This window comes from Perca flavescens, chromosome 1, assembly GCF_004354835.1.
Source record: "Perca flavescens isolate YP-PL-M2 chromosome 1, PFLA_1.0, whole genome shotgun sequence".
NCBI classification, from domain to species: domain Eukaryota; kingdom Metazoa; phylum Chordata; class Actinopteri; order Perciformes; family Percidae; genus Perca; species Perca flavescens.
In genome coordinates, this window is record NC_041331.1 from 4,571,595 (window position 1) to 4,597,066 (window position 25,472).

General features: G+C 40.9%; 1 long non-coding RNA gene across 1 annotated transcript; it reads right to left on the bottom strand.

Annotated features, from left to right (window-relative positions):
* Nucleotides 1-9,417: 9,417 nt before the first annotated feature.
* Nucleotides 9,418-21,254, bottom strand: LOC114561201 (uncharacterized). The gene is made up of 3 exons (XR_003693330.1): nt 21,195-21,254; nt 18,591-18,647; nt 9,418-9,736 (listed from the first exon to the last, which is right to left on the bottom strand). It is a non-coding gene; the product is annotated as an uncharacterized LOC114561201 (long non-coding RNA).
* Nucleotides 21,255-25,472: the final 4,218 nt, after the last annotated feature.

A 25,472-nucleotide genomic window follows, 5' to 3' on the forward strand; every position in this document is an offset into this window, starting at 1 on the left:
ATTGGAAGCCAACACACTTTGGTAAAGACAAATGATAACCCGTTTTTGTTATAATGTGCTTATCCTATGATGATTATGATGCTTACTTACCTTATTAATAGAGTAACTCAATGCAACCCTATCTCCTAAAAATTAAATTGACTAAACTGCATTCTCAATTACGATTACGTTTGTGTCAACATGTCGTGGTACCGGCCATGGGCTCAGGTTATGAAATGGTCACAGTTTTAAACATGTGGTTAATGTTGTAAATTGACACAAAACTACCTGGTTAAGTTTAGATTGGATTAAAATAAGTGTGTTTGTTACCTAACATTGCATACGTGATGTAAGTTAACTTACGTACCTAATCAACGTTGACAAAGGGGCATGGACAGCGGTCTGGGTGAATGTCCTGTGTTTGTTTGACCCATCCAGCCACCTGTACCTCCTCCCTACACTGACTTTGAATAGAAACGTATTTGTGGTACAAACTCAAAAAGGAACGGAAAAATATATTTCCCTCGGAACGTCAGGTGAAAATAAGTGGCTAGCTGCCCCATACCACGTAAAAAAGTGAAATACTATGAACTCATGACTAAGGTTGGGTATCGTTTGGGATTTTTCCAATACTGGTGCTAAAACGATACTTTTAAAACGGTGCATGAACCGGTGCCTGAACTGGTGCCTGAACCGAAATATATATAATATATTCATAATGTCTTTAATATAAAATATTAAAAAAAGGAGCACAAAATGACAGTTGGCGACATTAAAGAATGGCTTGTTTATTGCTAAGGCCATATGGTAAAAATTAAATGATTGATTAATAATGTAATGACAATTACTTATAACAATGACTTGTTTCACCAGTAAGTTGCTGTTAAACGACAAAAACAAGCACCAGATGGGAAAAGTGTATTTTACAATAACTTAAAATGCACTACAAGGATGGCGAGTTTCAAGTGAACGCACCGTCTGTGTTGTTTTTCTGACAAGCTGCAGTTACACTGTTACGTCCCGCTGTTGGAATCCTCTACAGGGAAATACAGTCACACTTTACACCGTTTAACGTAAGCTGTCAGCATTTTAACCATTGTGTTTAATCCAGCTGCAAGCTAAAGATAACGTAGCGTCCCGCGTAGCGATGCTTCTGAAAAACAAAAAAGTCAGGCTTCGAAATGAGGCACCGAAATTTTCCTTCTTATTTGGTCTCGTTACTACCGTTTACGTCGGAACCGGTGCCCTATTGGCACCGCGTTTTGGTACCAACCCTAGTCATGACTTAATACGATGTCATGTTTACCACTGTGTATACTGTTTCCTTATTTTAACACTGTTGAATGTCTACTTTTGTCACCTGACAGTGGAATAACAATATGTGAGTATCTAAATCAGTTGCTAGTTCTCCAGTCACTTATGGAAATTTTTATTTTACCAATTCTTTTTTTTCCTGCACCTCTGAGTAAAACAGTATTCCAGTTTTGGTTTTAACCCCCTTGAAATACCAAATGGATGAGGCTTCTGTCAGGACAGTTTAAAAAGTCTCTGGTAAGTTTGCACCATCATGTATACTAATGCAGCACCTATGACCTGCATTAGCTAATCAAGGTAATGACTTTCACCCATGAAAGCTTAAGTGCTTGTTTTCAGTCCGCTTGAAATACAACATCTAAATGCATGAGTCCTCTGCTATTCCAACAGAATAATGTGCAGCCGTTTACTGTGTGGATGCGTGACCTAGGTATTGTTGCTGAACCGCGATGCCACGTGTTTTTTTTATTGGGTCATCCACTCCTTACGGCTCTCAAAACTTCTGAACAGTGAGTGGTGTAGGCCTATTTGACCAAACAGGTGTAGAGGTGTAAATGTATGTTGATATCTTAGTTGATGAATTGTTGTACAACCCCCAACGAGAGAAGCTGAAGTGTAGGCTGACTTTTTCACAGTGTAATATATGTAATATTGTAATATTCTGTAAATGTAGCTCTGGGGATGTTGTCATGGTAGAAAGGGGGTGATTAGCACAAGCTTTCATGTTTATTCTTCATGACTTCATAGCACATATTACCTACTTTAATAATCCCATTTTCTAAACCCATGAATGGAAGAGAAATCTTTCTCTGCTTTTGTTTTTAGTGTGGTGGATTAAAGACAGTGTTTATTAGACAGCTGAATGTACGTAACGTGTGTATCAAAATTGGTGACTTTAGTCAATTTTGGGTACAAAAAAGCAATTGCAATGATTCAAGTAAAATCCCTGCAAGGATTTTGACATTGCTCGAGCCAATTGAGCCACAATCTGATGAAAAAGATGATTAAAACAAAATGCACTTGAGCTGCCTAATGCTTTGTGATTCCCCCCCGCCCCCCCTTAATATGCAAAATAATGCATCAGTAGGCTACACTCCTAAATCTAATCTGATTATCTATTCCATAGGGACACCTGTAGTTTAAATACTGTGTTGTTCCTGACTTTTGTCTTTTCTTTTGTGACAGACATACACCACAGAAAGCAGTACAAATGCTATCAAAGCATCACTCTGCACATCACTACTTAGTTTCAAAGAAATGATCTCGCTTCTATCTTGAGCATTGCTTTCATACTTTGAGAAAAGAAATTCACCAGGGGAGGCAGTCACACAAACTAAAAAACACAACAACCGGGAAAACAAAATGAGCCTCCACTTGCAGGGCTTTTTACTTTGTGGATTATGCCATACTTAATGCTCACACATAGTAGTCGTCTTGACTGTGACCCACAGTAATACTGGATGTATGGAGAATATATTATTTTTTGCAGTGCTTAATAACTCACTCATAATGGCTGCGTGAATGGGCGGTCACTTTAGACTGTTGAGGCTGTAGTAATGCAGCGTAGGTAACACGGGTCCCCTCAGAGTGCCGCAGCACTAGCAGGCGATTTGTAGCTCGGGGAGACTAATGAAGTGGTCGCTCTGCCACCCTGCTTCTTTTGCAAGATCAATTCGGCGTCAGGGCTCGTACGGCGGCCGCGCTTTATGAATGATGGAAACCTCCTTAGGCCATCCATATACCTGAATCCCTGGCATCACTACGCAAGCCCCCCTGGTTCCCACCCCAGGCCCCCCACCCCTGCTCTAGGAGGCAGGGATTCGGCAATCTTTCTTGTTTGGAGAAAAATACATTACCATCCGCCTCCTCGGCTCTACGGCCTTTTGCCCAGCACACACAGGCGCGCACACACACACATACACATTCCTGCATAGCTTGACTCCATGGCTGCTAAAGGAAAACACTTAACAACTGTGTGTGTTTTGGTATTTGTGCGCACGGGTCGACACACTCCTCTTGCCTTTGTGCGAGTTGACGTAATTAGTGCAGGCGATTTGATCGACTTGATGTGAGGCTTTCTGCCACGCTTTTGGCCATGATGACATCCTCCTGATACTGAAAAAGGGGTGTTCAAGAGGCTGGAGAAAAGAGGAGCTTTTAAAACCGATAATGCATAATGCGATAGATGTTTTAGTCAGTGGATGATAATGAAAATGAGCTAAAGAGGCGCGCGAGGGGAGCCAGTCGCTCTTTCACTTGCTGGCCTTTGATCCCATCCAGTCTGGCTTTGAAAGCATCTGCTTGGGTAATGAGGAAGAGTTTGCCATCGCCGATGCAGATTCAGGAAATGAATTCAAAAGTTAATGGCGTATTTGTCCCGATGATTAAGAGCTGCGCCTCGTTCTTTATGACACTGCTGATCCTCACCATAAAACAGCGTTGTGTCGAAGGAGGAGAAAAAAAAAAAAAAGTATTTATTATAAGTTCTAACAATTATCCTAAAATACCCTGGGAACTAATTATGTCTGTTTTAGCTGTGGGTACATTCGGCGGAGGTGCTTTTAATGTGCAGGGATGAGTGAGGTCTTTGGGCTGGCGGTGTACGGGTTGATCTCTGTTCCTGCGTGTGTCAATAAGAAAAATCTGTCAAGGGGTGTTTTCATATTCCGAGATCACAGTGCAGCTCATCTAAAGGCGTCAGCGGCAATTTGAGAGCGGGGCATCATATATAAAGATGTCACGAGCCGAGGCCTCCAGCCGAGAGGTTGAAAAGGGAAAAGTGGAACGAAAATGAATACTTGCCAGAGTTTTCTGGAGGCTATGAAATTTAAAGGCCTCCCCTTTCATTTCGCGCTTAGATTAAAATATAAAGGAAAAAAAAAATGGAGCGAGAGAGAGGGGGAAGAGAGGGAGGAAGATTGAGACAACAGAACGTGAGTAAGACTCAGAGGAGGCGGGGAACGCGGGAGCGAGAGGACGGAGAGGAGGTGAACTCGAAGCCTTTACTGTTAATCTTAACTTTACAGATTGATTGGTTCAAGCTCCCTGTAAATCAGCACCTGCACGGCAGTCGTCTTCCTATATGATAATCTGGGTGTCGGCAGCGGAAGAGGTAGAACAAAATGGGTGGCAGTGAGGGAAGGCAGAGCATTGTCGTCCAATTGAACCCGGCTGATAGCTTCCCTCCCTCCCTCCCTCAGCATCTCTCACCTTTCCTTTATCCGTTTTCTCCCGGCTGAGAGGAGAAGATGAGCAGGAAGAGTGTTTAATGTTTCCTCTGATGCCACAACAGAATGAGCTGAGCCCGCCACCTGTGCTGGGAAATGAGCTATATGTGGATAATACTGGAGTTTAGAATATTTTATTGCTGGGAGAAACTAGATTTCTTCTTTTATCAATAAGAGAACTGGTGTCAGGCGTCACACACACACACACACACACACACACACACAGTGTGATTCATTTAAAGGTAGTTTAATGCAAAGCATAATGTTTTCTACATAAAGAAATCCTGATGTCAAACCCGATGGATGGATTTACTGTTGATCTAGGGCTGCAACTAACAATTCTCTTCTTTATTGGGTAACACTTGAAGGTATCTACATAAGAGTGACATGACAGCGTCACCTGACATGACAGCGTCACCTTATGACTCTTACTAAAAGAAGCGTTATGTCATAAACATTTATGACTTGTTTATGTTCATGACATGTTCATGACAGTGTCATGTCACTCTTATGTAGATACCTTCAAGAAAAGCGTAATCCTTTATTGTGTTAAATATTATTTCAAATAATTGGTCAATCATTTAGTCTTTCAAATATCAGAACATTTTGAAATCAAACCAAGGTGACACTTATACATTTCTTTTTTTGCCTCAATCCATTTTCTGTCGATTGAGGACCGTTAGATGAGGTTGAAAAAGCTGTAACAAAACATTGAATTATCACCACGTTATAAAATAGTTATGGCAAACATATTAGCAGACAATACCATATTTGCATGTCCTGTAGAAACAAAGCTTCATTCCCATTTATTTAAAGTCATGTTGCTAGTCCCTTGAATAATTGAAGTCCAACATTCACTCTGATTTTTGCCTTCCAACTTCTGAGGGAAATATCAGATGTATTAGCTGCTCCACCATGTTTGTCTGTCTGTCGTTTCAACCCTGCCATGTACTCTAAAGAGCCATCACCCATAAATGTGTTTGCAAATGCATCCCTTGCTAGACAACAACATTGATGTTTGACAATTCTTTAAAACCCTGGAATACATTGAATGACAATGTTTTGGAAAAACTCTGGCCCTACTCTGGATACATGAAGAAGGTAAAGAATTTAAGGAAATCTTTGAAATAATTTGGATTACCGTATTTTTTGGACTATAAGTCGCTCTGGAGTATAAGTCGCATCAGTCAAAAAATGCGTCATGAAGAGAAAAAAAACATATATAAGTCGCACCGGACTATAAGTCGCATTTATTTAGAATATAAATACAAGAGTTATTCAACTACACAATAGCACACAGAACAATACGCTGAATACGGTAGGTGTCCGGTATGTTAACGTAACACATTAACAGTTATTGAACTATACAATAGCACACAGAACAACTAGCTACCAGGGCGTGGAGCATGGATGGATTAAAAGGCGTGGAGACGTAACTGCACCGTGAACGAGCCCCTCCCGACTCCTTCCTCCACCTCTGGCCATCTAGCTTTCAGCCCGCAATTAGCCGATTAGCTTTCTTTGTTTTCTTCATTGCAGTAAGAGTCACCTTTTCGCCAGTCTCCCTCACAAGTTTCTCCCTCATTTCAAACTTTCTTTCTGCTGTTCGATTAGCGTTTTCGGCTGCATATTTTACTACCTGCAGTTTGTAATCTCTTTTCTTTCTCAGTTGTCTTTAGGAGCAGTGTTCTAGTTGTCACAAGCCTAGAGCGCCCTCTCGCGGCTGTAGACGGTAATGTTTTCAGTATGAATTAACATGCAAAAACATGTTAAATTATATATATTTTGATACATAAGTCGCACCTGACTATAAGTCGCAGGACCAGCCAAAGTAGGAAAAAAAGTGCGACTTATAGTCCGGAAAATACGGTATGCAGTAAAGTTTAATCACAACGTGTTGTCATGTAATGCCATCCCAACTCTGAAGTTCCTGTCTTCCTCTTGATGTATAAGGTCCTTCTTTACTCATCTATGCATGTGTGAAGATGCTATTGGATCATTTACAACAGTTATAACACAGACAATTGTTTCTAACACTCAACGCCATCATTTTGAAAACTACTTGACCATCTGCCATGCTTCGCTTGTTTGCAAGCCAAGTCTCTCTCTCTCTCATGGGCGGGCCATTTTAATGTCTCCTGAAAAGTTCAACAAAACTGCATCCTCAGCTATGTTTCGAGGGAACTACGTTAGGTAAAAAAAGTCAACATTGACTGTTTGTTTCACACGGGACGCAAACAGTAGTCTCTTGGGTGATCCTAACCCGACTTTCGCGACTTTTGATCAGAAACGTAATTGTAATTATATTACGATAAACGTAATCCGGGACAAAATTCATTTTCCTTGAAACATAACTGAGAATGCAATTTTGATGTATGGGAACGCATTCTTTTAGGAGAGACAGCTGCTGGTTATTTAGTGCTGGGGAAGTATTTTACAGGAAGTTCATCGGAGCCTTTTCACTGAAAACGGTGAGAGCCGGGAGACTGAACCAAAACAGTAACGTCCGTAGAGCTGAGGGAACCTGCAGAGTTGGGTGATAACTCTCTGGGTTTGTCACCATGAGCAACACCTTTTTCAATACGCATGGTATTTGAGACTGGCCTGGATGCCAGCCGAACTTAGCCCCGCCCACAACATTTGAGGTCGGGAAGTTCGGTCTGGACTTGATCCGTTGTGGAGCAACTATGCTTGAACCAGAGCTGTTCGGACCAATCAAATTGTCAGGGCGGGCTTTATACGATGATGGACAGATGATCAACAGTAACGGAATCAACCACGTCACCAAAGAGCGCTGGGTTGAATTTGTTTACAACAAAGATGGCTGCCATCACGTCTGTTATGGAAGATATCGACAGCGCATACATTTTAAAAGAGGAACAGAGAACCGCGATCACGTATGTATACACATTGCCACACCCGTCCGCACAACACGGAAGCTGCCGCCTCTGCCTTTGCTGAGAATTGAGACGTGTAGATTCCGCCATCGCGTCTCTTATAGAAGATATCGACAGCGCATTCATTTTTAAAGAGGAACAGAGAACCGCGATTGGGGCATTTAACGATTGGAAAGATGTTTTTGCCGTCCTTCCTACGGGATTCGACAAAAGTAAAATTTATCAGCTGGCCCCGATGGTCGATAAGAAGATGGAGTGCAATCCGTTGTTCTGATTGGTTGTAGGTCTATCCAGTTGAGTGCAGAGGCATTTTTGTTCCTGGTTTGGTTGAAACACGCCTCATAATCACAGCCCAGTGGAGCAGTATCAGACTCATATTCTGAGTAGAATCTGAGTATGACGAAGTCAGGCTAATATATATATATATATATATATATATATATATATATATATATATATATATTGATGACCTGAAACAGGATAGCCTTGCTAGCATCAGAGCATTTGCGGTTATTTTTTTTAATTGTTTCTACATGAACAATGGTATGACAAAGTCCCAACATTTAACCCAAAATTTGACTACAGAAAGGATATGGCAACAATCTGGAAGCATATTGAGAACATGGACTGACACTTTAAGGAGTTAACCACACAAACCTTCATTTCTTTCCCCCTGCACACACACACACACACACACACTAACCAAAACTAAACCACAACACAGACACACACACACACATGTACCACAGCAGGCTGTACAGTACCACCACACACATGTGAAACACACACACACACGCACACACATAAACACACGCACGCACGCACACACGCACACAGACAAACACACAGCACAGCACAGCGCACCCTCTTTCCTCCAGAGCAACAGGGGATAAGATTGACCAAAAGATACAGTATCTGTGCAGCAGCCGCAGCAGCAGCAGCAGCAATGAAGCCATCTTCTTGTTTCCCCTGAGTGTTCTACATTTATTTTTCCTCTATATATTATTCAAGTTCAAATAATTAATTCAGGATATCAAACCAAGATGTAGGAAATCAATCAAGAGCCTTTTCCAATCTGCCTTTCATTACGCTGAACCCCCGGTCCTGGCTGAGCCTGTAGCGGAGCTGGCCTGGACTTCTATAAGACAGACTGAAACACTTACGTGGCATCCCGTCCGCCGGAGAAGATGACTGCTTCGCTTCGCACGGCCATGCTGAAGTATTTAGGCTGCATCCGATTGGGTGGTTGGAATTATTTTTGTTTAGCGCTGATATAAAAATGAACCACATGGCAGGCTGGGATCTAATGGTCCAGTTTGGTAATGGCTTTTATTTCTTCACCATTTGTACACACTTTGTTGTTTTTTTTTAAAGTGAAATTTAGGATATCCGTTGCTGGATTCCGCTAGATTAAGGAGTCACAGAGAATACTTTTAAAGAAAAGAAAGACAACCCGTCTGCCTTTGATTTCGCTTAAACTTTATTGTCTCAACAGAAAATGTCATTTGACAGTCCACGGAAGGAATACAAGCAGTGCATGAAACCAGAATAATTCCTCTACTTCCTAACACCACACTGCAAATATATTGCATTACATGTAAAAGTCCTGCATTGAAAATGTTACTCAAGTAAAAGGATGTAAGTATCATCAGGAATATGTACTTAAAATAAAAGTAAAAGCACTCAATGCAGAAAAATCCTCACATTTTAGAAACTGGAAACAATGCAAACAGTTGTGTGTTTAATGGTCTAATCATTTCAGCTGGACTTGTAGGCCCTAAATTTTCTTTGGTAGTTTAATTTATAAGAAAACATCATATTGTATGAACTGCATGTGGTCTGTGTGCCAAACAAAATCCAAAACAAAATTTCTAGTAACTAAAGCTGTCAGATGAATGTAGTGGAGTAAAAAACTACCACATTTCTCTCTGAAACGTAGCAGAGTAGAAGTTGAAAGTGGCAAAAAAAAAAAAAAAAAAAGACAAGTACCACAAATTTGTACTTAAGTACAGAACTTGAGTAAATGTACTTAGTTACATTCCACCACTGCATGAAACACATCTCTCCTCGGGACACATTCCAACTAAAGAAAAGGATCTGATGCATTTGTGCGAGATGAAGCAGCTCGTAGCCTGAGCAGAGACTGAGTAAGAACAGATGTTAGTCGAAGAAAACGATCCCCCAGTCGCCAGACGTGTATGCGTATTATCATCCTCTTCATGGCCTGTCCTCTTCCCCTGTCTGCTGTCGCCGTGGCCGCGCCGACGTTTATGGGAAACCCGCTCTTGATCCCGCTCGGCTCGGAGAGAATCAATAACCCTGGGCAAATGACACCGCTGGGCTAGATTCATCTCATCCCCCCTTTTAGGCGGATACTTTAGCTACATTTGGTGCAGCAATGACTCGCCCATCTCGAGGCAGACGCAATAATGTAGTGGTAAAAACGTCAGTCAAAGAGCAGGGAATGTGAGGGAGGAGGGTTATGGACAGGTAGTGAGTCGTGTGTGTGTGTGTGTGTGTGTGTGTGTGTGTGTGTGTGTGTTTGTGTGCGCAGTGCGGGTGGGTGGGTGTAGGGGTGCAATTTATTGAAGGAAATGTATCTATATTCGCATAGAGCCACTGTGAAGCCGAGATCTCCATTGCGGTGATAATTCGCGGTTGTTAAAGTGACACAGTGTTGGTAGGCCGGTCGGGGGACGAGGAATGTGGGGGCCAGACCTGACAATTAGAGCTCGGTATATCACACGCGCTCTCAAAGGAGGGATGGAAGAGAAAGGGCACGAGAGGTCAGGACACAAACACATGCACAAATGCACACTCAGGGACACAGCTAAACACACACTCACATAGGCAGGGCACGCACAGCAGTGGCCATACTGTAAATACAAGCATTTTACACTTCATAAAGAGGTCAGAACACATCGTGCTGCACATGCACACAGACAAATATATACCAAGCAGATATAGCATATGGCTCTCGTTTGTAAAAAAAAAAAAAAATAATAACAGAGGAATCAACCGAACAACAAAACAAAACACTTCTCAGGTAAGTGCGTAATAGAAGTTAATTTAATTTCCTGCCCCTTTTTTTAAAGCTAATTTGTTTGGGCTTTTCCACCTTTAATGGACAGGACGGCTAGGTCAGAAAGGGGAGAGACATGCAGGAAATCGTCACAGGTCGGACTCGAGCCCTGAACCTCTGCGTCGAGGCATACACCTCTGTGTAAATGTGCGCCTACTCTACCGACTGAGCCAACCCGGCCACTTCCTGCCCATTTCTAAGTCATGGGACAAATGTTACTGGTAGCCGAAAAACCTTTACATGCCCGTTTGGCCGTTGTGTATTTGTATCGTGCTCTTCTGAATTACGTGTTACATCGTTAACCGTCACTTTCTCTGACACTGCAGTCAGAGTAATATGGTCTAATTGGACAACAGAGGGGCCGGCGCTCTGCACTGTACAGCACATAATAACATAATAACAATTCAATGTCCATCTCCAATGCACTCACAAAAACATGCTCAGGTTTAATACACTCGCTTTATTTTCCCATTGAGCCTTTTGGGTGCATCATCAGACAAACCGGGCCGAGGCGAAAAAAAAAAGAAAAAAGAAAAAAAAGAGTCGATATGTGTCTGCGATATGAAGGTGAATAATTGTTGTAATTAATGACCTGTGGGTTTTAACTAGAGCCATCTGATGGACCTCTGAGGCTAATTCTGCGACTGACTCTGAGCATCTTTCACGCTCTCAAAACAGCATATTAAAAGATTCTGTAGGTTCTGTTGTTGCACACTTCATGCGTAAAATGTAACTGTGTGTGTGTGTGTGTGTGTGTGTTTGCCCTTGTGAGTGTGTTGTTTTCTGCTCACGTCTGGCCCCTACTCCTCTGTGACACACACAAACCTGTCCAAAGTGTCCGTACTTATTCCATGTAAGATAGCTAGAGCCATTAGCTTCCTGTGACCTTTTACCACTCTTTCTCTGCCGTCACATTCACATTCCACCTCGTCTGCGTGTGTGTGTGTGTGTGTGTGTGTTTGACTACAATAAAAAAGAAAAGAAAAAATGCTACGAATTTCCACGAGTCCATGTTTCAAATGGTACCAATGCCTCAAAAGTAGGTATCTACTTTGTATGCAGCAGTGAGTTAAATGTTAGTGCACACACACACACACACACACACACACACACACACACACACACACACACACACACACAAAGGCATGTATTTGCAATGGATTTTCCTTTTATTTTATTTGCTGTAATTGGAAAATAATTCAGGCAATGTCAGGAAGAATCGATAAAGAATTAATGAAAGGAGAGGGGGAGTCATTAAAGGCAATAAAGAGGGAGAGATTATGATGAAGATGGCATCATAGAGAGACACAGAGGAGACAGGCGCTGCTGCTGCATGTGTGTGGGTGTGTGTGAGAGTGAGAGAGAAAGAAAGAAAGAGGGAGTGTGTGGAGGGACGCTATCCCTGTCGCATAAAAGCTATGAAAGACAAATTACGCAGATATTCATTTTCTTTCCTGAAACTGCAGCAAAGAAGCAAAAGGGAGCGCCGGAGGGCAAAAAAAAAAAAATCTAGTTTAAAGTTTGATTTGACAGCCTCAAATTACACTTTTATGTATTTTTTACATAATTCCAATAGGGCATCTATTTATTAAGATCACGTACGCAAGACACCTTTTTATTATTATTATTATTATTATTATTATTATTATTATTATTATTATTAAATCCTTTAACGAAAAAGGCCGTCCTGTTCTACCGTTTCAATAGCCGGTGTCACAGTCAATCATTCCAAAGGGTAAATATAGTACATGACACTGCAACGCTAAAATACCTACAGTCCCTTAATAGGATCCGAGCCGTCGAGATCCAACCTTAAGCTTCCATCGCGGCCCCTACCACTCATCTGAGTGCCGTAAAGCTGCCAGAGAAAACAATACTGCCTCTCTCCTCAGCGCCGAGGTTAATGGCAAATGGGGCTATGGCTGCCGGTGATATGGTAGGATAAATGATTATTGATTAGGTAAAGGTTGAGCTAATCATTAGGCTTCATCCATTTTACGGACTCTCTCTGTGACCTTTCTGCCTGGCCCTCTTGGATCACCGGGATTTCTCCATACGACGATTTGATCGCGGGGGTGGGGGGGGTAACAGAGAAATGAGGGGGGGAGGAAGGGAGAAGAGAGGAAAAAGCAAAGGCAGATTAGGGAAAGGGACGAGATGAGGACATGAGTGTGCCGAATGCGTATGTGTGCTCATACGAGGCTGATACGGGAGATGAAATTACCCTTGAACACTCCACCTGGGAGCCTATTTTCCCACAGCCCTATGTTCCCACATTTCTAAGAATTTATTTTTTCACTGAACATTAGGCCCTATGTTCCCACAGCCCTATGTTCCCACATTAATACTAACCCTAACCCCCATAACCCTAACATTGGGCTGTGGGAACATAGGGCCTAATTTTAAGAAACATCTTAGAAATGTGGGAAGATAGGGCTGTGGGTCCATTGGGCTGTGAGAACATAGGCCTGACCCCCTCCACCTGTCCACCAAACATGCAGCATTTCAATTGTTTTACATCAGAGGCGATTTTAGCCCTTTTCCTAAACTTGATCCCGGCACCCCTAAAAAAATAATTGCTAAAAGTCAGTTTTTGCGAAACCACATCCAGAATCTAGATGCCTAGATTATTAAGAAAATAATTCTGACCCATTTTCAGAAAATATTGCTTGTCAGCCATTAGTTAAAATGGCATGAATGTCTTATTATCTAACGTTATTGATACTGCATTTAGGAAATGTCTGCTTTTCCATAGATACATATTCAATTTCATTTGTAATACCACCTCACCTTTGTAGTGATGGCGTTTTCTCAGAATTGTTGGTCTTCTAGTTACATAATTCAGGTGTTTCCCCTACCATGATGGTCCAACATGATGTTAAAATGCCCAGTTAGCACAGTAGAATAACATTTGAAAAAAATGATGTTGAAAGGGTTCCAGGCACCCCTAAATCTCTGATCCTAGAATTGCCTAATTTGCATATTATTTGTAAATGATTTATGTCTAAGATGTAAGTTTTTTTTTTTTTTAAGTGAGATCAGAAGAAATAGTGATGCATTACAGTACAGTAGCTTCATTTTCTGTAACAAAACTTTGAACGAGAAGTAGAACACAAATGCACACATCACCAACCAGACTAAGGCTACGTTCACACCACAAGTCTTAATGCTTAATTCTGATTTTTTTTGCTCAGATCAGTTTTTTTGTTTGGCTGTTCACATGACCTTTTAAAATGTGGCCTAAATCAGATTCCAGTGTGAACTGTTTGCGGTTTCGAATTGACCCGCATGCTCAAAAGAACAATAACATTGAGATCAGAAGGAGCACGCTATTGCACCAAAGTTAGGGAGACGTAACATTAATGAGCACACACTAATTGGGTCGAACAACTCACTCTCCCTCCATTGACTTACTCCATCACTGTTCTCTATTTTGTAGTCAAGTTTTTAATTTTACTCTCTGTGTCTAGGTCTAACTCCTGCCGGTGCATAATTGTGACAAATGTTGATGCAGATTGACATAAAAGTTTCATCAAATCCGGCTTGGTTGTTCACACTGCGGCCGCAGTGAAAAAAATCAGACCTGGGTCCGATTCAGGACCACATTTGGAAGTGGTCTAAATCTGATTTGAAAAAATCTGATCTGGGCAAGATTTGAGTGTTCACACTACTTCTGAAGAAGTCTGACCTGGTCACTTGACCGATTTGGGCTACTTTTGCCTGAAGTCTGAATATAGCCTAACATGGTTGGACAAACAATTGCTAGTTACTTATAAGTCAAATTGGGCTTAGTAAGAGAGATAAAATTATAAATATATAAAAAATAAAAGGGGGGGGGGGGTCTAAGGTGCAACATACAGTGCATACAGTAAGCTGGTGCTCTATTCAGATCTGTATGATGGTTTAAGATGAGCGGAGACTGATTCAGTGTGGGCTCCTTCCAGAAACTCAACTAAAAAAATCCTGATTCTCTCCAGATGGAGAAGGTTGGTTAAGTCATTGAGCTAATGTTTTATTGAGGGAGTTTTGGGTTTCTTCCAGTGTTGAAGCTATTTGTGAATGATTTAACTCATTTGATTTGATTTTATCATTTACAAGGACTTGCCATTGGGTTAATGTATCTCATCTTGGATTTTTAGAGAGGTTTAACCGCTCTTAGTTGCAAGTGAGATGGTAGACAAATTGGGGGGCAGTGGTGGCCTAGAGGTTAAGAAGCAAGCTTTGGCCCAAGAGGACACCGGTTTAATCCCCAGCAGGATAAAATCTGGGTGGGGAAAGTGAAAGACCAGCGCTTATCCTTCCCTCATTAACACCACTGAGGTGCCCTTGAGCAAGGCCCTTATGAATTTGTAACTGTGGGAATGTGACAGGTTGTCGTTGCAAATGAGAAAGTGTTCTCAATCGACTTATCTGGATAAATAAAGGTTAAAAATATAAAATTCAAAGAAACATTTGCATGTCTTTGAATTGAATCAATAACCACATTGCAATTAGACAATGCAGTTATTTAACAATTTGAATATATGTGTTGCACTTGTAGTGTTTTGGAAAGGTGATGGCGTTAAAGACATTCATGATCGAGGTGAACATTAAAATCTTTTCAGCAATTACAATAGTTTCACATTCCCCACACACACGTTATTTGAGCTCAACTCCATATTATATGGAGTTATATGTGGCAGAAAGATTGATACTTAATAATTTTATTATGAATGCATGCACTACTTATACAAACAATTTCTTCTGATTAACAAAACCACAATGAGTATAGTTGGGAATAGGATTTTGGTGTTCACCTAGATGAGCAGACATGGTATTATAGTATTTATATGATGGCAAAAAACAACAACAGAGAAATGACATGAAACATACTTTAAATACTTTAAGCTAATTAATAAATTGCATGCAACCCCTGACATATTATAATATATTCTGCAGTGTGCCAAGGGCGCCAAAAACAACACGGCACTAACTTGCATATAATGTGTCCATTGATCGCAGCATTTCAGCTTTCTGTTTGAATGAGAATTAGTTAGGAACTAAAACAATAATGGATCCAAAACAATCTATTCTTGGTTCTTCTTGTCTAGTGAAAAGGTTACATCTGGTGGTATTATGTAGTACTGTATGCTTCACGTCTTTAAAGGTGCCGTAGGTAGGATTGCGAAGATCCAGGACTTAGCCAAAAAATTTGAACATCGACAACTTCTCAGTCCCTCTCCCAACAAGGAAGTATGAATGCGTGTACATGAGCAGTGATTGACACTAACTCGAACCTCCTATGGCGCCATTTTGTTGCTACCTGGCCATCACCTCCCGTTAGCATTCCACTGACTAGCATTCATTTTGGCGCCACTTGACAGCGAATAACTTTACATCTGAGGCGTTTAAAGACTCTATTTGTCAATTGTTCATTTCTAAAGAAACACGACAATGTATAAAAGGCTCCATTACCTTGTACCTCACGTTATGGCTCCGTAGCAAACGTTTTTGTAAAAATAGGCTAACGATTGTGTCACATAGTAGAGGAATTACCGTATAGTACAGGATGAGCTTGCAGCCAGTTTCGACTTACATGAGCTGTTTAGGATTAATTACTAATGTTAACTAGCCTTTTAGTTAGTTATCTCCTTACATATACCTACACTCTCCTTCTCTGTAAGATTGGGAATGATTGAGATTTCTCTTGGCACAGCTACCAGCTACCAGAAGACTTACAACTTTCAGACACGTTGCTCACGTCACATTTACGCTGTCTCTCTCAGTTGGAGGCTGCGCAGTAAAGCTGGCCATCACCGGAAAAGTGCTTCTAATAGCCTTCACTAGTCTCCGTCCAGAGCAACGGGGTCTGTTGGTTCATTATATACTGTCTATGGGTGGTGCCAGAGGAGCCAGATTTTTTTTTTTTAATTACCTGCTTCATGTAGTTCTACTCGAACATAGGTTCAGTTTCAGCAAATATGACATAAAGTTAGTTTTATAAGTCTTACCTACTGTACTCGTTGCTTTCCTCACACGTAATCTTTCAAAATCAAAAATCAGAAAATAGGAACGTTTTTTTCCCCTTAATAAAGTAGGTTAAACCTCAAATGATTTCATTTATCTGCATTCCACTGGAATGTTTTTGCATCCCATAATACCCAAGAGTGTCTAAATATAGTTAAAAAAAATATTGATGTAGGTTCATTAAAACCAAAGAACCAAATTTTGATGTATCACCATTCAAAAACCCCACATTAGTTGAACTCTAATTTGTAAATCCAAGTCTGAATTTGAGTTCAAATACCACATTGAATCTGCCCCTGCAGCGTTTTTAATAGCAGCATTCTCAAGTTACAGTGTTTTATACTGAGCTGAGTGAATAGGCTAAGTATTAGATACACCCAATGTGAAACATCCGCTCTGAAACCTAGACATGGTGACAAGGTAATGCCTTGCTCCTAACAGCTCTATTTATTGAATTGTAGCGAATATTCCTGGCAGCGGGACGTTAACCAAACCCAGACTGGTGCTCACATCTGCACCCAATCAGCACAGGAGAAAACCCCTCTGTTCCTTCTCCGTTCCATTTACTCACAAAGTCCGGCACTGGGAAACAGAATGTTTATTTGAAGTAATACTTTAGTCTGAACTACTGGATGGCAAGATGTCAGCATTTTCATCGCTACATGCAGAATCTGTTCTGGAGAATAATGAACATGATTCTCTTCCGCTCTCTCTCTCTCTTTCTCTCTCTCTCTCTTTGCTGCAATAACTACCCATGCATGTATGGTATGCATGTAACATGCTACTCCTCCCTGCAGTTTGCTTGTATGTATGCCGTTCACCTTCTTCAATACAACCCGAAGCTGGTCTAAAACCTAACTTTAATTAACACATCATCTTTATAAATCTCTGACTCTATGGTACCAAAAGTGGGAGCAGTTCCCGAAAACACTGACCACAACATTTCTGCACACAAGGGGAAGGGATATAAAGTGTACAGTGCTGCATGTAAACTACAAATAACACACTGCATATAAAATCTTCAACTTTTTATTGACTTTTTTTCCGCAATAATTTTACAAGGCACAGTAAAAATTGTAGTCACTTTTGCACTGCATACGGTTATTGCCTTTAAAAGCTAACACGCTCCCCCACTTCTTTGATGGACAGGCCTGATGTCCAATAAGCACAGTCCTTTGCAAGCAGGACTTAATAGTGATGGGTACCATACAAGTCCGTATGTAAGTCAATTATACTGCAAACACATACCCGTGTACGCATGTTTACAGATGTACAGTACGATTATGTACATACAGAGTATGCACAGAGGCCATACACACATACACAGAGACAAACACACACGTACACTTTAAATAAGAATTAAGTGGGGACAATTAAATAAACAACATACACACAAACACACACACACCTAAAAGTTCTTCTTTCTGGTATTAATTGTCTCGCAAGGGAAATGGTATCGAGCATGAATGGAATTTCAAGGTTCTGCTGTATCTGCAATCCTGGTTTCGAGATATTGAGGTTCAACGTTTTCACATCTTTGAAAATGGCATGCAGTTAAGTTCTCAGACAGAACCCAAATATCTGCTTTTCTGTTTGGAATTGTAAAACTCTCTGCTTAGGCTGACAGCTACTACATTTAATTAAATGTATTAATTACGTATTAATAAATAACAATGGAATAAAAAACTAGGCCAAAAAAGTCAGAAAAAGTTTCTATCCTAATTTCTGCTAATGCTTTCTGTCTTTATTCTATATTTTCTTCTGTTCCTCGCTGTCCCCCATGTCTGCTGTTCTTCTTTTTGGTGTTTATTTATTCATTTTTTTTACTGCTCACAAATTTGCATCAGTTATTTTTGCCTGGAAGGGCTTGGGTCATCACTGTCAGCATCTGAGCTCTTAATGTAGTCACTATATAACATTTTGTCTCTAGTAGATGAGTTATAACCAGATACAACGAGCACTGTACAGTCAGCATCAGATCACTGAAATGTTCTGCGGTCATTTAGCTAGAAACTTGCATTCATCTCTGATTCCTAAATATGAAAAAAAGTTTGGACTTAAAGGGGACATATCATGAAAACTCACCTTTTCAATGCTTGTAAACATACATTTGGGTATCTGGAGTGCCTACCGACCCACAAACTGTGAAATAAGACGACCCAGTCAGTTTCTTGTGGGCTGATTAGATCAGAAAACATGGGATTCAACAAGCCAATTTAGATTTGGCTCCCCTTCCTGTATCACATGTAGGCTCATTAGAATATATTGCCCCCATCTGAGTATCTCCACCTACCACTTGAAAATTGTGCGAGTTTTTCGGAATGCAGGCTTAAAGAGATAGGCGCTAAAATGTATTGTTTCAGGCACGGGGTAAAGACAGGTATATTTAGATAGACAATATCATAACAATAATGTCTGTTTTTTCTTCTTTTTTTAAAGATATTTTTGGGGCATTTTAGCTGTTAATAGATAGGACAGCTGTAGACAGGAAAGGGGGAGCGAGAGAGGGGGAAGACATGCAGCGGTAACACTTTATAATAACTATCCATAATTCATCATTTATTAAGCATTATTTACTATGAACAAACCATTTATAACTATGTGAATAAATGCTTTACTGATGATGAATTATGTAAGAACAATTAATTAATAATGATGAAAAAAATATTAACCAATAGGCTTATTTACTATGAACAAACCATTTATAATTGTGTGAACAAATACTTTACTCATGATGAACTATGTATGAACAATTAATAAGTAATAATGAACAAACCATTAACTAATAGTTAACTAATGCTTAATAAATTATGAATTATGGATAGTTATTATAAAGTGTTACCCATGCAGCAAATGGCCGCAGGTTGGACTCGAACCCTGAGCCGCTGCGTCTAGGACTGAGCCTCTGCATATGGGCGCCCACAATAATGTCTTTTTGGAATATTAAAACATGTAAACATGTTCTACTCAAAATACAAGTATGAACTTGAAAATAAGCATGATATATCTTCTTGGGTTACTCATTAAAATGGATTCTTGCTAAAAAATATTAGTGTAAGATGTGTACGCGGACTGTAAGCTAGTGGTGAAATTACTTTTTTGTCAAGTTCAATTCCAAAAAAAAAACAATACTTGCAATTTAGCTGCCATTTATAGCCATACTTTATGATTCAGTATAATCATCTATTTTGAGGGTTCAAAACTTTGGATTGTGGTCTTTTTTATTGCATTTTTTAAGCTCCTTAACTCTCAATCACAAAGCAGTGAGGCAACACGGTAAAGGGCCATCATTAGGTCAGACTTTATTTATGGCCACATATCTTAGCGTGTTAGCATGATGGCACATTCAACTACTGTAAGCTGAATTTTATACCTGCTAAACATTAGCATATTAGCATTGTCATTTTGGAATGTTGGCATGCTAGCATTAGCATTTAATGCAGCCTTGGGTTATGGGGTTAGGGTTAGGGTTAGGGTTGTATGACAAAAGTCAGATAGTGCCTTGTAATTCTAAAGTCCCAAAATCACTGTTACAAAGTTACATTTGATTTGATTCTGATTTAGCAGGGCTGGCACAGTGCTGAGAGTACTTTGTCACATCCTAAGACTTGCTGAGGATTCCAAGACAAAGTGATGTGATGTCATGCTTTATTGGTTAATTTCTATTCAGGCTATTTTGCAGGTGAAATTCAATTCATCTGCACTTCTTGTTACACGGCCCTGTCTTTGCCAAGAAAAGAAAATCCTTCACATTTTGCTCACCATCTGAATATTGTCACTCTCTCCTTCCCTTGTCCCCTGTCCTATATTCCATTCTCTCTGTATCAACCCCCCCCCCCACCTTTCTTTCTTCACCTCTTCTACCCCTGCCGTCTTTCATTTAAATATTTCATCCAGTAGTCTTGCGGCTTCTATACGGCTTGCCAAGTGGCATCTAGATCCCAGGGCCTGACACTAAAATGGAGCACGGAAGTCATTTTTAGAGGCGTGTGTGTGTGTGTGTGTGTGTGTGTGTGTGTGTGTGTGTGTGTGTGAGGAAGAGAGACGGAAAGAGAAAAGCAAAAAGGGGTTGGGATGATGAGGAGGAGAAGCAGCGCGGCTGGGGTCTGAGACATCGGGTGGTGATAAGAAGTGAAAAGGTGGAGAAGACATGGGAGTGATAACTAATGTACTTCCTGTGTACTTCCTCTTCTCCCCTGTCAACCCCTCCCGCTGCCAACACCCCTCTCTCCTTCAGCCTAAAAGATATAACTGATGTGTGATGTATTGTGTGTGAGTGTGTGTGAGTGTGTGTGTGTAAGTGTGAGTGAGTGTGAATCTTGGGTTATCTGACGTGTGATGTAAAGGAGTTGGTCTGTGTGTGAATGCGAATATGTACATTTATGTGTCTGTCGGACAAACTGATGGCTGATGTGGCGAAGTGTGTGTGTGTGTGTGTGTGTGTGTGTGTGTGTGTGACCAACTGATAGCTGATGTGAAAGTGGGGTAGTGAGGGCTGACATGGACAGATGGGAGAAGAGGGGGGATGAGTGAAACTTCTACTTAGCAAAGAGTGATGTGTTCGCTCCATTTAACGGATGAGTGTGTTTCTTTGCATCTAAGTGTGTGTGTGTGTGTGTGTGTGTGTGTGTGTGTGTGTGTGTGTGTGTGTGTGTGTGTGTGTGTGTGTGTGAGTACGGTCTATCATACCCGGGTCGATTTTTGGTTCCGGTTGAGGTTTTAAATGCACTGGATCTTGGAACTCTCCCCACCGACCTGCAAAACAAAGAAGAAGAAGCAGAGAGAGAGGGAGACATTAGATTGCGTCCAAAAAAGTACCAATCTGTGTCGTCCTATTGCCCTCACGGTAAGACCGACTCTTGTTGTAGTTTAGATTTGTAGCTGTGAAAAAACGACAAACACGGTTTGGCTTTTAGCACATTTCCCCCTGTGTTGTCAGGTAGCTCGGAACCCCCTGACATGCACCGCCTCCCGCTTCAGCACCATATACATCGTGCTGTGATACGTTTGGAGCGGTAGAATCACGACGACTGTGGATCATTACTTTTTTTCCGCAGAGAGGATCGCCTCGTCCCAAGTGTAACGGTTCAGATCCACCTGGCCGTGCAATGCTTCTGTCGCGCCGCACTTCACTTTATTCCCATGGGTGATGTCAAGCGACTTTAACGTGCCCGCAAAGCATCCCGGGAAGGCGGTGCTGCATTTGAAAAAAAATGCAGCGCGTCAAAAAAGCTGGCCGATTCCCATCTTTATGCGAATGATTCCGTTGAACGTGACGCGACCATCCAATAGAAGTAGAGCACAGGGGAGACTGGGGGAAGTCTCTCGTGGGTCCTCTCAAAATCTGACGAAAATCTTTCAAACTGGCCTTTGTCGATCTGAAATGAAGACAGATTCAGCAACTGTATGGCCTATTTCTCGCTTAAAATGTTTTCAGAAACAAGTTTAAAGTGAACTATTTTTGTAAAATACGAGATCGTATTCCGAAAGAGACGCCATTGTGGTTGCTTTTGAAATTCGGGAGTAGCCAGACCCACGTGACGTGTTCGTCCAATCAGCTGCCGGTCAAGGGCGTGGAGCGTCAACCATGGATGTAATAAGAGAACGGCATCGCGACACCACGCTACAGTCGTGTCGCGAAAATGGATCCCCACCGTAAGTGAAAGTCATGCTTCTGTCGCTACTGCATAGTTTGACAGGATGAACGTGCAATGTTTAGAAATAACGAAAAGATAGAGAGAGATTGAATATTGTATTTACAAATTGCCTAGCCATGGTGTCCACCTGGGCACTTACTACAGTATCTATTTATATGACCAATTTTAGTAGTGTCAAATAATAATTTTTTTTTTTTTCTCGTGGCCAAGATCTGTAACACGGAGAGCTACAATTATCAGACGTGATTATAAGCGTTGTGTAGTGTTCACCGGTAATCATAAAGCCAACCCTAACCCTAACCAATTCAGACCAAAGATAAAACTGGAAGTTCACACCAATGAGACGAGGCAGTGTATCATCCCCATAGCTACTACTCCTTATTACTTCCGTTCTAACTTCCAACTTTCAGGCTTTTTTTTAGCTGGATATATTATGTGTTGTGTCTAAATATGAATGTGGATAACGTTAGTGATAGTGAGACGCTCGCTACAGTTGCATTTCTAGTGATGAATCAGCGAAAAACAATATTTGCGGCATTGTTCTAGGCGCTCCCCATCTCAAGTCACTCTCTAGCTCGCTCGACCAGATTACGGCGCTCGTTGAGCCTTTGTTTAAAAGCATTTCGACCAGATTACAGAAATAAAGTGGATTATGGATTTTTGTTTTTCTAGCTGACTTTCCAAACTGACGTCTCTATTGGCTGTTGAAACATGTGACGTCCCTTACATTCTAAAACCAGTCGCTGCCGACTTGACCAAATTGTGGCATTTTAAATCAAAACCGAAATAAAATTCATGTGTGAATACTTCACATACTCTTTTCTTTTTATTAGTAGCAAACAGTATGCATACTGTAGTTGATTGTTTGCATATGCATTTTCTGCAACACAGATAACTAAAGTGTCATTGGTGTTTTGTTAAAGGTCCCATGGCATGAAAATTTCACTTTATGAGGTTTTTTAACATTAATGTGATCCCCAGTGGCTAGAAATGGCGATAAGTGTAAACCGAGCCCTGGGTATCCTGCTCGCAAAATTACGAATCCCACTATGGCCACGCCAAGACCCACCCGACGAAGCAGCTCGATTGGTTGGGGTTAGGCATTTCACCGCGAGTGGTTAAGGTTAGAGTTAGGGGATTGGTCAGGGGATAGGACCTGTACATGTAAGCATGGACGCCTAGCCAATTGTAGTGTGTGAATGCTATTGAAGGGCGGGTCTTGGCGTGGCCATAGTGGGATTCGGAATATCGCATCCTGCTCTGCCTTTGAGAAAATGAAAGCTCAGATGGGCCAATCTGGAATCTTCCCTTTATGATGTCATAAGGGGAAAGGTTACCTCCCCTTTCTCTGCTTTGCCCGCCAAGAGAATTTGGCCCACTCATGAGAAAGAGAGAGACATCATGGCTTTCAAACGAGCAAAGTTGGTCAAGGCCACACCCCCACCCTCCACCTTGTCCCCCCTCTCCTCCTCAATAGCATTTTAAGCTACAGACACAGAAATGGCACATCCTAAGGAAAGCTCATTGTGGGACTGGCTCTAGTGGTTATAATTCTGCACCAAGGCTGAATTTCAGGAGAGGGGGACCACTAAGGCCTATATAAAAGAGACTTCAGATACAGTATTAGGGGACCACTAAGGCCTATATAAAAGAGACTTCAGATACAGTATTAGGGGACCACTAAGGTCTATATAAAAGAGACTTCAGATACAGTATTAGGGGACCACTAAGGCCTATATAAAAGAGACTTCAGATACAGTATTAGGGGACCACTAAGGCCTATATAAAAGAGACTTCAGATACAGTATTAGGGGACCACTAAGGCCTATATAAAAGAGACTTCAGATACAGTATTAGGGGACCACTAAGGCCTATATAAAAGAGACTTCAGATACAGTATTAGGGGACCACTAAGGCCTATATAAAAGCATGGAACCTTTAATGTTGTCTGCTCTGCAGGAGTTACCGTTGCCTTGGCTATCTCATCTCCAAAGACCCCTCTCCTCTGGAGCTTCCTGGCTTTGGTGCCAACCAGATCACAAAAGCATTGTATGACAACACATGCAGCATGTCGTAAAAAAAACACTGTACATGCTCGTTTTATGCTGCTATAATTCAGTTTAATGTGTGGCTTACGTTGCTCCTGGTCACTGATCTCTCAATCTCTGTGGAACATACTCATGAGCATTTTGGTTCCTACTATTGCCAGATTGAGGAATTCTTGTGGCAGGCGGATGACGTAAACCCAACAATTGTATGAGAAGGTGTGTTGCTTAGAGATTTGAAAGAGGTAGTGGAAAAAAATAGCAATTGCTAAATTAAACTCAAAGCTCTCAAATTGCCCCGGTCAACACCAGATGAAGGACATAAATGTGTCAGGGCTGTACAGCATGTGTAATTTGAGAATTTGTTTGTACAAAAAGAGAATAAGACAGAGACTTTCATAATTAATAAACAATGTAAGCATTGGTTTTCTTTTTGAAATGTTTTAAACCGGGTCATTTTGCCATTCTAAACACCATACCGTATTGTAAAACTAATTACTTTTCATTGAGCGTCAAGACACCCTGATAAAGATATACACATTGGTGTATGTTTAGAACATATTTGGCCAGTGGTTCCCAACCTAAGGGTCAGGACAATACAAGGGGTCATACGATAAATCTAAGGGGTCATAAGATGATTACGGAAATAAGTAAAACAAAAATGTTCTACGCTATCTTTTTAGACTTTTTTCTAACCTTGCTTTTTTGTGTTGTGATTTTTTTTTATCTCATAAGGCTTTAATATATTTTTAGGGTTAAGGGTTAGGGTTAGGTGCCTTGAAGTCGACGCTGGGGGCTTAAAACACCATCGAGCATTTCTTTCGACCATGACCCTATAATGAACAAAAGGCATATTATTATTGTTCCTTATTTATTTTCCTTTCTTTACCTCATTTAGTTGCAATCACTCATTAGGACAACAGATTCATTTTTGTAAAATGGCAATCAGTATAATGTCATCATGAAAAAGTCGAAGATTTCGAGGATGTTTAAAATACATGACAGTACATTTAAAGTTCATAAAAAACGCAAATGGGTTGGAATAACAAAGTACAGTGAAACAATGTTAAATGCTTTGAGTCCATCTTTTGTTTCACTTTGATGAGCCTTTTTCTTGACTGCCAACAATGACCACAGCCAACCAGAAACACCTCCACAGCCAGACACTTTACACTATAAGGGTCAGTTAAGAAAAACAGAAAAACAAAGAGCTATGGTCTGACATGTACTAATAGTAATACAAGGGAAAGAGATCTTCTGTAAAA